The following is a 13,411-nucleotide window of genomic DNA, read 5'->3' as shown; positions in this document are numbered from 1 at the left end:
ATTACATCTGGGGTTTCTTCTTTCGCCCGTTCCGCCAGTTCACTTGATTTATTGGTAACCCCATCGATGTTTGAATACATTACCTTGAAGCTCACTTTCCTATATCCATATTCACCCTCCCTCCCCACAAGTGTAGGAAGATGTTCCATGGGCATTGCTACTTGGGAAGGCTCATCCTCCTGTGAGGTAGTTGCCAGGGGTTCATGGGGAGGTGGAGAGGGGGGATGCAGAGCTTAGGTCTTGCCCAGGCCTGCTTGGGACAAGAAGAAGTCCTGGGGGTGTAGGGGCAGGGAGTGCTTGAGGTTGGGGGCAGGAATTGCTCGGGAAGAGGGCACGCCCTTCTGTGGTGTAGTTATCAGGGAGTTGGGGGGAGGTGTAGGGGGGGCTTAGGTCTTGCCTGGGCCTGTGTGGGGCAGGAAGAAGACCAGGGGATGGGAAAGCAGGTGATACTCGGAGTAAGGGGGGAGGGAGGATTTGGGTGGTATGGTGGGCATTGTGCAGGAACAAGGAAGGGTTTGTGCTGGGGGTGGGGGGGGGCCCTATGGGGTTGTTTGCTGGGGTGTTGCAGTCCTCCTCTGGGGTTCTTGAATTGTTGGATTGGGGTTCCCCACTCCGGTCTGGGATTGCTGGGTTGGAGGCTGAGGTCCCCTGGCTTCCTTCCCTCTCCCTGCGCCTTTTCCTTGCATCTGCTGCCCTTATTATCTCGTCCCTGGTCATGTCCCTCTGAAGGTATACCTCTCTGGAATTCACTGCATTTTTCAGTTTGCTCTTCTTCGCTATGATGTCCTCCTTGATGGCCGCTCTCCTGAACACTCCATTGATCAATTTATTTTTGTCTTTGCTGTACTAGCTAATCTGGAAAACTGTTCGATGTCTTGTTCAGCCCCTTCCATTCCTATCCCCTTTAGCATCCCTGACACTGCAACTTTGTCCTTAGTCGTCCATTCTTCCCTATCTGGAGGAATGGCGCGAGGGAGAGGGACGGAGGGAGGGCGTGAGGGAGAACGAGGGAGAGAAGGAGAACGAGGGGGTGAGGGAGAGAGTGAGAGCGAAGAATAGAGAGAGTGTGTGTGTGTACATATGTGTTCACCTAGTTGTATTCACCTAGTTGTATTCACCTAGTTGTGTTTGCCGGGGTTGAGCTTTGCTCTTTCGGCCCGCCTCTCAATTGTCAATCAACTGTTTACTAACTCTTTTTTTTCTCCACACACACACACACACACACACACACACACACACACACACACACACACACACACACACACACACACACACACACTCACCAGGAAGCAGCCCGTGACAGCTGACTAACTCCCAGGTACCTATTTACTGCTAGGAAACAGGGGAATTCAGGGTGAAAGAAACTTTACCAATTTGTTTCTGCCTGGTGCAGGATTCGAACCCGTGCCACAGAATTACAAGTACTGCGCGCTATCCACCAGGCTACCAGGCGCCCTAAGTATGTGTATGTGTATGAGTGTGTGTGTGTGTTTATGAGCGTATTTGTGTGTAAACACATTCAAACATTCATTATTCTGGTAAACATTCACCAGAATACGTACACTTCCAAACAGGGTAAGGTGACAACCTGACAACATGCCCAAGTCGAGTGATAAAGGTGTAGTGGGAGCAGGTGCCAAGAGAATTGTGAGGTGTGAAGCTATCCATCTGCTCGTTTGGTGCGTGGACTTTCACTGACAATGTGCGTGTGTGTGTGTGTGTGTACTCACCTATTCACCTATGTGTGCTTGCGAGGGTTTAGGTCTGGCTCTTTGGTCCCGCTTCTCAACTGTCAATCAGCTGGTGTATAGGTTCCTGAGCCTACTGGGCTCTATCATATCTACACTTGAAACAGTGTATGTAGTCAGCCTCCACCACATCACTGCCTAATGCATTCCATTTGTCAACCCCTCAGACACTAAAAAAAAAAATTCTTTCTAATATCTCTGAGGCTCATTTGGGCACTCAGTTTCCACCTGTGTCCCCTAGTGCGTGTGCCTCTTGTGTTAAATAGCCTGTCTTTATCTACCCTGTCGATTCCTCTGAGAATCTTGTACGTGTTGATCATGTCCCCCCTAACTCTTCTGTCTTCTAGCGACGTGAGGTTTAATTCCTGTAGCCTCTCCTCGTAGCTCATACCTCTCAGCCCGGGTACTAGTCTGGCGGCCAACGTTTGAACTTTTTCCAGTTTAGTCTTATGTTTGATTATATATGGACTCCATGCTGGGGTTGCATACTCCACGATTGGTCTGACATAAGTGGTATACAAAGTTTTGGATGACTTCTTGCACAAGTGTCTAAATGCCGTTCTTATGTTGGCCAGCCTGGCATATGCTGCTGATGTTATCCTCTTAATATGGGCTTAAGGGGACACTTCTGGCGTGATATCATCCCCCAGGTTTTTCTCTCTTTCTGACTTATGAAGAATTTCATCTCCCAAATGATACATTGTAACTGGCCTACTGCTCCCTACACCTATCTTCATTACATTACACTTGCTTGCGTTAAACTCTAACAATCATTTGTTCGACCATTCTATTAGTTTGCCTACGTCTTCTTGAAGTTTCAAGCAGTCCTCCTCTGTCTTAATCCTTCTCATAATTTTGGCATCGTCAGCAAACATTGAAAGCAATGAATCTATACCCTCCGTGAGATCGCTTACGTATACCAGAAACAGGATAAGACCGAGTATAGAGCCATGTGGGACTCCACTGGTGACATCACGCCAATCTGAGGTCTCACCCCTCACTGTAACTCTCACTGTGTGTGTGTGTGTGTGTGTGTGTGTGTGTGTGTGTGTGTGTGTGTGTGTTTGTGTGTGCGCGTTCACCTATTTGTGCTCACCTATTTGTTCTTACCTATTTGTGCTTGCGGGGACGTTAAAAAGAACTTTTTCGGTGTCAGAGTAGTTAATAGGTGGAATGCATTAGGCAGTGATGTGGTGGAGGCTGACTCCATACACAGTTTCAAATGTAGATCTGATAGAACCCAGTAGGCTTAGGAATCTGTACACAATTTGATTGACAGTTGAGAGGCGGGACCAAAGAGCCAAAGCTCACCCTCCGCCAGCACAAATAGGAGACTATAAATAGTTGAGTACACACACACACACACACACACACACACACACACACAAGAACACAATTGACACACTCAAACAAACACATCTTACATCATCGCTCAGAGAAACTTTCATTAGGTGCTGTCGACCGTTTCTAGAGAAATTCATCTCCTCACAGCAACATTGATGCGTCTTTCGTCTGATGTGTTGACTTCTTTCTCAAACTCGACCTCACTTCTGAGATCGTTCACTGTACTCTAAGGTGTTTATTATATTGAGTTCCTTGTCTGGGCATATTTGGCTGTGTAACCAGCTGCGTTGTATCTCTCTCTCTTCCTCTCTCTCTCTCTCTCTCTCTCTCTCTCTCTCTCTCTCTCTCTCTCTCTCTCTCTCTCTCTCTCTCTCTCTCTCTCTCTCTCTCTCTCTCTCTCTCTCTCTCTGAGGCTGCAGCTTCACCGGTAACGATGACCCAGGTCAAGCTTTCTGGAGAGAAAGGTGTAATTTTTGGTGATGGATCGTCTCCTGGGTAAGAATTACCTGTTTGTAGGAGATAGCTTGTTGCCTTTAACGTACCTGTTTGAGAAGGAGAGAGAGAGAGAGAGAGAGAGAGAGAGAGAGAGAGAGAGAGAGAGAGAGAGAGAGAGAGAGAGAGAGAGAGAGAGAGAGAGAGAGAGAGAGAGAGAGAGAGAGAGAGAGAGAGAGAGAGAGAGAGAGAGAGAGAGAGAGAGAGAGAGAGAGGGAGAGGGAGAGAGAGAGAGATGGGGTGGGGGGAATAGAGAGAGAAAGAGAGGTATGAAAAAATTCAGGATTATATATCGATATCTAAACTTGTATATGAGTCAATATACAACATTTCCGAATATATATATGTTAAGGTGGTCCTCAAAGCGGGGACTGAAAAAAATTCATCTGTTTGGGGTTCTCACCCATTATAACTTCTTGCAATATATAAAATACATCTATATCTGGAAATTCATGCATTTATATCTTTTTAGGGTTGCTCGTCCAACTTGAATATCTGTTAATGGAAGCATAATTTAAAGAGGAACACTTAAAAGTACGGAACAGTCAACATCGCTACTGCACAGTGACAATTAAGGCATTTCCAGTTCCGATAATTTTGTTTCTTTCATGGAAGGGTTTTCTGCATTACTGAACAACCTGCTTTAACTTATACCTCCCTTGTACTCGAGTATATATATATATATATCCCTTGACCATTAGTGTTACATACCATATCTCACCTGAAGATGTTCCAGATAGGAACGAAATGTTTTCACATGATACATCATAGTTATACTTCAGTTGTAATCTCCTAAACCTAAACTCACCATGAATTTCGGTAACCTAATTACCTCACTCGAACCTAGATGCAGAGAAGATTGTCAGACTCATCGGATGCCTGAACAGCAAAATCAACAGCGCTAGCAATGTGGTCACTTTCAACGAAATATGCTTAAAGACACTCCTGTTGCACTCATATATATAAATATATATGTATATATATATATATATATATATATATATATATATATATATATATATATATATATATATATATATATATATATATATATATATATATATATTAACCACACAATTAGTCACCACAACTCAAACATCGAAATACATACCAGGGTATCAAACCTGGCATCATGGATTAAATATGATATCACAGGCTTTACCAGTTTTATCCATTAAAACATCAAATATCAGAAGCATATTCTCACTGTCAAAATGGCATATGTGTCGAATGACAATGTCGAACGGTCAATTATTTCAGTTTTCCATGCAACAAAAACTAGGTCAGGCTCTAAAGTTAATTCCTGTGCTTTATCTGGCGTGAGAGATTTGTAATCAGATTATTGTTAGAAGTGAATGTTGGAGTGAATGTTTGTGTGGGTACTTACCTAGATGTGCATCCAAGGTGGAGCGTTTAGGTGTAAGTGTACTCGCCTATTAGTGCCTCCAGTGTTGAGCCTTAGTTCTTGGATCCGATCTTTTTAGCAGCTGGTTGTCTAATGTAATGACTCCTGCCTTATTCCTCTACAATAACTATATTGCAAATTATGAAGAGAGCCCGCTTCTACAACCTGCTCATTTAGCTCAAGCCGTTTTCTACTACTTTTACGTCAAAGGACAATTTTCTCACATCCCAATAACACGTCTGTTTTTCTGGTTTAAATCCGTGCCCTCTTGTTCTATTGTGTGTTGTGTGTGTGTACTTGTGGAGGCCACTAATTACTTCTGAGAAAGGGATGGATTTAAGTTTATACTTAACCCAAGATCTAGTACCAGAAACTTACAATAGATCAGCAAATCAGCAAAAAGTATGTCAACATATGCCATACTGGTCAACATACTGGAATAGTTTACACTATGTAACTGTGCAACTGAGCTCTGTGTAACTTAGGTGATATCCACTTTTAAGCATTTTCTCCTAACTTGGAACCCATACCTAACGAAACACTGAGAGAACTAAAAACAAAAAGTCCAATTACATGCAACAAGTCCGGTTTCTCAGCTAAGAGAACTGAACCATAAAGAAAGATTGAGGTAATTGGACTTCTCCACACTCTAAAAAAGAAAGAAGACAGTGTAACAACATATAAGATTTACATATGAAATATACAAAATAAGTAGATTAAATAAGTCAGTAACAAAAATACAAAATACAAAAATACAAAAATACAAATAAAAATACGCACTTACAAAATAAGTCAGTAACATCTGGACGAGAGGGACATTCACGCACTCTGGAGACTCAAGAGAGTCTCACATATGTTAGTAGGAAATTGTTGATGCTAAGAGTCGCAAACATGTAAAATGAATTAAATGTAGAGATGTGTTGTCTATGAAAACTCAGTACACATACATTTATGTAAATATAGTAAGTGAAAACGAGTAAAATTTTTCATTGCATTCAATAGCTGATGGATGAGAGTGAAGTCTTGACTATGCATGTACATCTAGGTGAGTATTTGCTAGTCAGCACCGGCATGTACGCACTCAGTGTCAGCACCAGCATGTACGCATTCAGTGTCAGCACCAGCATGTACGCACTCAGTGTCAGCACCAGCATGTACGCACTCAGTGTCAGCACCAGCATGTACGCACTCAGTGTCAGCACCAGCATGTACGCACTCAGTGTCAGCACCAGCATGTACGCACTCAGTGTCAGCACCAGCATGTACGCACTCAGTGTCAGCACCAGCATGTACGCACTCTTTGTCAGCACCGGCATGTACGCACTCAGTGTCAGCACCAGCATGTACGCACTCAGTGTCAGCACCAGCATGTACACACTCAGTGTCAGCACCAGCATGTACGCACTCTTTGTCAGCACCGGCATGTACACACTAAGTGTCAGCATCAGCATCTCACCAGCCTATACCCTGTAAAGGTTTGTAAACAGGTGGAAGCACTGAAAGAAGAGGTTGTAGAAGCCGAAACGTTTCGGTTAAATTCGACAAAGAATTCCAAAGTTAGAACAGTTAAACTATAACGCAAAAAGTTAACCAATGGTAGCAGGCAGGGGGGAGGGCATAAAGAGACAGACCTTACTTCCCCGCAGTCACTATTAGGCAAGTACTGATAGATAAGTTCCCTTGTGTCAGCAAGCAAATAGGACCAACTGCGTGTCAGCGTCCACCTACGTCACCTTCAGCATCGTTTCTACTAGTGCATCGAACCTAGCACGTGAGTTAGTGTGTAACACGTGTGTCAGTATGTAACACGTGTGTCAGTATGTAACACGTGTGTCAGTATGTAACACGTGTGTCAGTATGTAACACGTGCGTCAGTATGTAACACGTGTGTCAGTATGTAACACGTGCGTCAGTATGTAACACGTGCGTCAGTATGTAACACGTGTGTCAGTATGTAACACGTGTGTCAGTATGTAACACGTGCGTCAGTATGTAACACGTGTGTCAGTATGTAACACGTGCGTCAGTATGTAACACGTGTGTCAGTATGTAACACGTGCGTCAGTATGTAACACGTGCGTCAGTATGTAACACGTGTGTCAGTATGTAACACGTGCGTCAGTATGTAACACGTGCGTCAGTATGTAACACGTGTGTCAGTATGTAACACGTGCGTCAGTATGTAACACGTGCGTCAGTATGTAACACGTGTGTCAGTATGACCCCCACGTAGTGCCTGGCGGCGGCGGTACACGTCTCACGCGCCGCTGAAGGATGGTTTAGTGTTCAACAAACCCGCGGTGTAAACACGAGGGGTAATAAGTGTCTCAGCTGGCTGAGAGCTCCACCTGCGCAGCCCGCCTGACAGATGGTGCCGGTTTAGTGGCTGACGGGAGGGGAGAGGGGGGAGGTGAGGGGAGGGGAGGGGAGAGGAGAGGAGAGGAGAGGAGAGGAGAGGAGAGGAGAGGAGAGGAGAGGAGAGGAGAGGAGAGGAGAGGAGAGGAGAGAGGAGACGGGAGAGGAGACGGGAGAGGAGAGACTAGTGGGTGAGAGAGAGTAGCCGGTATATAGTCGTACGTCGGCCGTAGGGAGGCAACTTTAAGAGAGAATCCTAGAGAGGAAAGGTTAGTAGATGAGTAATGGGTAGAAGTGAAGGGAGTGCGAAGCGATGAAGAGTAGAAGAATAGGGATGGTGAGTCGGTGGTGAGGAAAGGGCTAGAAATAGAACTGTACAGAATAAAAAGTACATTCCACACTGACAGTGTGTACAAGACTTCTGATCAACTATATTTGAACTATCGATGCCAAGCGGCAGATGAGTCCAAACCAAAAAAAAGAAAAGGGACTGGAAGAGATATAAATGACGTCTTTCCGCTCACAACAAGAACATTTATAGACGAGCATGTCACTGGATGAAAGAATTGGAACATAGCAAATAAGGCAGCCAAGAAACTTACAGCCCTACGGTGCATATTAAACCTCGACAGCATGGGTTGTAAAATCCTCCATGAAGGTCAAGCTGGCTCTCATCTTAAATATGCAACATTCTCTTGGGTAATCTTCTCCCCCCCCCCTTTTCCGTTTCATTTATCCTCATTCTGGACATGGTAGAGACAAGTGATAGAAGATTCATCTCATTTCTCATCACGTACAAAATTTACCACAGAACATGATTTGAATTAGTATCTTTTCTTGCCAAGTAATTGTATGTTGAAGCTATAAGCAACATTCTGTGAAATCTGAACTTGATTAAATTAGATTCATACGAAATGTTTTTGTTAAGTCCTACAACAAGTCTGACACTAAAATTCTTACCTGCTAATTAATTCCGAAGATAATGCGGTTACTACGGAATAATTAACCTTTCTACGATTGTCAATTTTTTCAGACGAACTGCGAATTCAAAGAATTATCACTTACGATATACATCTTCATGAAAATTCTATAGGATAATTTTGTCTTGTCTTCTTTTCGATTGTTCTCACTTGCTCTTTCTCTCTCTCTCTCTCTCTCTCTCTCTCTCTCTCTCTCTCTCTCTCTCTCTCTCTCTCTCTCTCTCTCTCTCTCTCTCTCTCTCTCTCTCTCTCTCCCTCTCTTTCTCTCTCTCTCTCTCTCTTTCTCTCTCTCTCTCTCTCTCTCTCTCTCTCTCTCTCTCTCTCTCTCTCTCTCTCTCTCTCTCTCTCTCTCTCTCTCTCTCTCTCTCTCTCTCTCTCTCTCTATCTCTCTCTTTCTCTCTCTCACTCTCTCTCTCTCTCTCTCTCTCTCTCTCTCTCTCTCTCTCTCTCTCTCTCTCTCTCTCTCTCTCTCTCTCTCTCTCTCTCTCTCTCTCTCTATCTCTCTCTCTCTCTCTCTCTCTCTCTCTCTCTCTCTCTCTCTCTCACTCACTCTCTCGCAGGGTCTTTTCAAGACAGAAGCGGCCGACGGAAACATAAAATCGTCAGAGCGCATCGTTCTTGGACCATCTCCAGGAGGAATGATTTATTGTGATGATTCGAGACTATATTTATAGGTGTGTGTGTGTGTGTGTGTGTGTGTGTGTGTGTGTGTGTGTGTGTGTGTGTGTGTGTGTGTGTGTGTGTGTGTGTGTGTGTATGTGTGTGTGGGGGGGGCACATGCGTTTAGAATGAATAGCATCTGTTTACTCAAACTATCTGGGAGAGGTTGACAGCCCGTAAAGCATGCAGAAATATATGATCCCACCTGTTACATGGAAGTGGCCACAAATGTTTACAAGCAGCACTGGTGTTTTTCCCAGAGAGCGCGTATATGCACGCGCGTGGTGGGGGAGGGGGGAGGGGGGGGGAGGGGGGAGGGGGGGAAGGGGCTCAGTGGTAGGTGTTAGCGCTTGTGTTGCACACTCTTAGGTGCACGCGCGAGGGATGAGGTAGGAGGCGCCAGGAAAGGATGGGGTGGCGTGTTTACCTAAGGGGAGAAGCAGGTGAGGAATGTGCTCCTGCTTACACAGGCAACAGGAATATTTCGTTAGCCGCGACGCACGCGATGGGATTGAACAATCAAGTTTGCCCAGTGAGTGGATGGTTGAGACCAACAGAGGGAAAAAGAATGGGGGATATAGAGATAGAGAGATATAAAGTTAGAGAGAGAGAGAGAGAGAGAGAGAGAGAGAGAGAGAGAGAGAGAGAGAGAGAGAGAGAGAGAGACAGAGAGAGAGAGAGAGAGAGAGAGAGAGAGAGAGAGAGAGAGAGAGAGAGAGAGAGAGAGAGAGAGAGACTATGAGAGCGAGAGAGAACGGGTAAAAGAGCGAGAGTAAAGAACAACTACCAAATAGGAAACAGCCGACCCTCTGGCAGACAATTTTCTTGCTAAGATATAGATCCCTAATCAACAATGCCGCCTCCAAAGCACCATGAAAGCGGTGCGTCAAAGCTGTCTCCAGTGGGTATTAAATACGATGATGTCTACTATCCACTTAACCATCAGTCAACGTTGGTAGGAGCAATGGTGGCAGATAACGACAGCATTAGACTGTTACGTAGTTGTGCCTTTACCCCTCACTCGCCTATAGTAACTCAACCTTAACTCAATGACTCTGACCATCACTATGGACAAAAACTGATGTATTTCCCATGCACAAAAAGCAAACCATTTAGAGGTTGGCAACAAGAGGGCAGTATCACTGTTTTCAATTATTGGTAACATTTTTTAGATAATCTCACAATAAAATTCATGGTTTTTTTTACATCATAGGATCACTGTGTGGTCGGCAATATAGTTTCGAAATATCACTCAGCTCAATACACAGAATTTTCTGTCGTTCAACTTTCGACACTGTAGTTGTCTTTGGCTGGTTACTGGACATTTAGACTACTAGGAAAGATTCAAGCAACTAAAATTTCAGGCTCTTGTCTTCAACTAATCAGAAACTACCTTCAAGAACAGACTAAGTATAATCCTCAGTGGACCAGCATCTGAAAGGTGCTCAGTTGTTGTCAGTGTAGCACTGAGTAATGTTCTTGACCTCTTGATAAACATCAAATTCAACAATAAAATATTTATCATTTCTGAAGTTCACGTCTTCGTTGATGACTATTCGCAAACATTTCCAAATTCAAGAGACTAAATAGCGATTCTTACACTAAGACTAAATAGCTATGAAACTCATTAAATAAATCTTGCAACAGTCTTGTCCTGATATAGGCGATGTCTACTTACATTTGCTAAGATGAAATACTGGACAGGATCACAACTAGAGTTGCACGATATTCCACCCGAGATACATACAAACGGCTGAAGAAAAAATCTAGAGCTCAATGAAGAGCCTTATAAGAAGCACACGTTCGCTCCCATCATGAGCCTGCACTGCTCTCCTGGATGGTCTTCCCACAATCACATATAAAAAATGAAGGATAAGTTAGAAAACGTTATAAGACTCATCTGTATTCTAAACCTGTTGTAAAACGATTAATCAAAAGAGGAGAACTTTCAGCATCGAAGAGAAGAATGCGACCTTACAGTGATGTATGATGCCAATGTTCTCAAGCTTCTCACTTAACTTCATAATCTACCATAAGTTTGGCAATACAACGTAATTGGCTTGGTCGTCAACGGTTTAGTGCTGCCTGTCATATTCACAAAGATTTCTTCATCAGCGATCGTTCATGCCAAGGCATGAACGTCGCTTTGCTTCGTCTCATATTTGCATAATGATTTCTCAACATTTAAAAACTCGAAAAATAATTTAACTGACCAGACACAATCTCTGGCTTAACGTTAGCTCCAGCTTCATCCGAAAACTAATGTTATTGTACCTTAAAATAAACTTTATTCCAGAATATAAATAAATAAATTAAATAATTACAATAAGTAGTTTCTAAGGTCAGGCTTAGGATGAGCTGGTTAAAGATTACAGCTTCTATTAACAGATTCATTTCTAACGTCAATGTTGTGTTAACAGTTGCCTTTCTAACATGCAATTAAACACTCTTCATGTTTATTGTTTTAATAGGAAGCGAGAAACACGGGAAGATAAATACATGTTTGCCAGAATCAAGGTATTCCCTATGCATAATAACAGCATAGAGTTGGGAGTGCCTTACACGCACGTGTTGTGGAGAGATAGCCAAGTTAAATCGGTGGTGGGAAGGCTGACTGATGCCTGCTATTAGGTTCAAGCAGTATGGATGTAAAGGTGGACCTGCTGCTCATCTGGCTGAATGTGTGTGTGTGTGTGTGTGTGTGTGTGTGTGTGTGTGTGTGTGTGTGTGTGTGTGTGTGTGTGTGTGTGTGTGTGTGTGTTTCTGACTTTGTGTTTGAGTGTTTCTTCGTACATATTAATCGAGTTAATTGTGTTAAGGGATGCGAGCTCTGAAACTTAAATGTGCCTGCCAGCTCTTAACCAGATGAGGAAATGAGGCAACTTTCTGTGTTTTGCGCTCTGTTTGGCATGCAGTTAACGAGATTTTTTAAGATGTGTAACACACTCACACACACACAAGGGGCACACGCACTCGGGGACACAGGTGGAAACTGAGTGCCCAAATGAGCCACAGAGATATTAGAAAGAACTTGTTTAGTGTCAGAGTGGTTGACAAATGGAATGCATTAGGAAGTGATGTGGTGCAGGCTGACTCCATACACAGTTTCAAGTGTAGATATGATAGAGCCCAATAGGCTCAGGAATCTGTACACCTATTGGTTGACGGTTGAGAGGCGGGACCAAAGAGCCAAAGCCCAACTCCTGCAAGCACAAATAGGTGAGTACAAAGTATTACGCTGCATATGCCTCCATCTTGCCTCACCCACAAACAAATACTAACCCGACACACCTCAACTGGATTTCTCCCGTCATTTCACTGCTTACCTCAAATTTCCCCATATATATATATATATATATCCTTTCCACTTGCAACCCATACTCTTCATTCAACTTTTCATTCAAATCCCAACAACCCGTTCCCAAAGCAGTCCTTCGCTCTTTTCCAGGGCAGAATCTAGTCTCCAGAACTTGTGCAGGATCATCAGCTTATAGCAAGTGTGTGAACATTCCGCCTGCAAGGAACTTCACCCATGAGAAGCCGACCTGACGGTGCAAAGAAGGATTACTATACCGCTTCACTGAAGTTGATACCAGGCACGGAGAATAGCACGTGCTACTAAAGGAGAGAATCACAATATTATTTTTATGTTTCGGCCAGTCTGTCAATCCCTTTTTATTATTGTGCGATTACTTACCATAACAATTCCTGCTCATATATAGACCGATCGATCAACAGAGAAAAGGTTCCTAGTAACTGTAGTGAGATTTTATTCTTGAGTGGAAAATACATAGGCTCCGTCTCTGCGTCTTTGTATTTCTAGTTCTATTTTCTCTCTGCCCATTTGTTTGTTGTAACTGGGCATTACAAAATTTAGATTTACAAAAAATGAATTGCAGAGAAAAGTTAAATAAATTTAATAAGGTCGTTACATATTGAGATGGTAATGTCACACGCACACACACACAATTATTTTTTATCTTTTCTGGAAACCTGGAAATAATCTCACCTATTGGTTTCATAAATTCGTTTAGCACCCTGAAAGAAAAGATCCAACGAGAAAAATGTTAATTTACTAGATAATATTACTTGCTCTCTGTACAAGGAAAGTCAACCTCACTGCGGGATGGATCAACCTCACTCATGATCTTCACACTCTCTCTCTCTCTCTCTCTCTCTCTCTCTCTCTCTCTCTCTCTCTCTCTCTCTCTCTCTCTCTCTCTCTCTCTCTCTCTCTCTCTCTCTCTCTCTCTCTATATATATATATATGATTTATTTATCTATATATCTATATATATATATATATATATATATATATAGTTGTCTCCGAAGAGACAACTAACACAACACCTATACCCCCTATTAGACTATTTTACAGGAACTTCTTTTCCACAGCTCATAAAACAGAGGAAAGGGTCCTGAAAGAT

The 13,411-nt window shown here is 43.2% G+C and overlaps 1 protein-coding gene across 1 annotated transcript in view; it reads right to left on the bottom strand.

Annotated features, from left to right (window-relative positions):
• LOC123747809 (lachesin) overlaps positions 1-13,411 on the bottom strand; it is a 160,172-nt gene that overhangs the window by 55,387 nt on the left and 91,374 nt on the right. The gene's annotated exons all lie outside the window — the stretch shown is intronic.

The sequence above is a fragment of the Procambarus clarkii genome, chromosome 18 (assembly GCF_040958095.1).
Source record: "Procambarus clarkii isolate CNS0578487 chromosome 18, FALCON_Pclarkii_2.0, whole genome shotgun sequence".
NCBI lineage: Eukaryota > Metazoa > Arthropoda > Malacostraca > Decapoda > Cambaridae > Procambarus > Procambarus clarkii.
The sequence above is the reverse complement of the archived record's forward strand: the minus strand, read 5'-3'. Positions and strand labels throughout refer to the sequence as shown.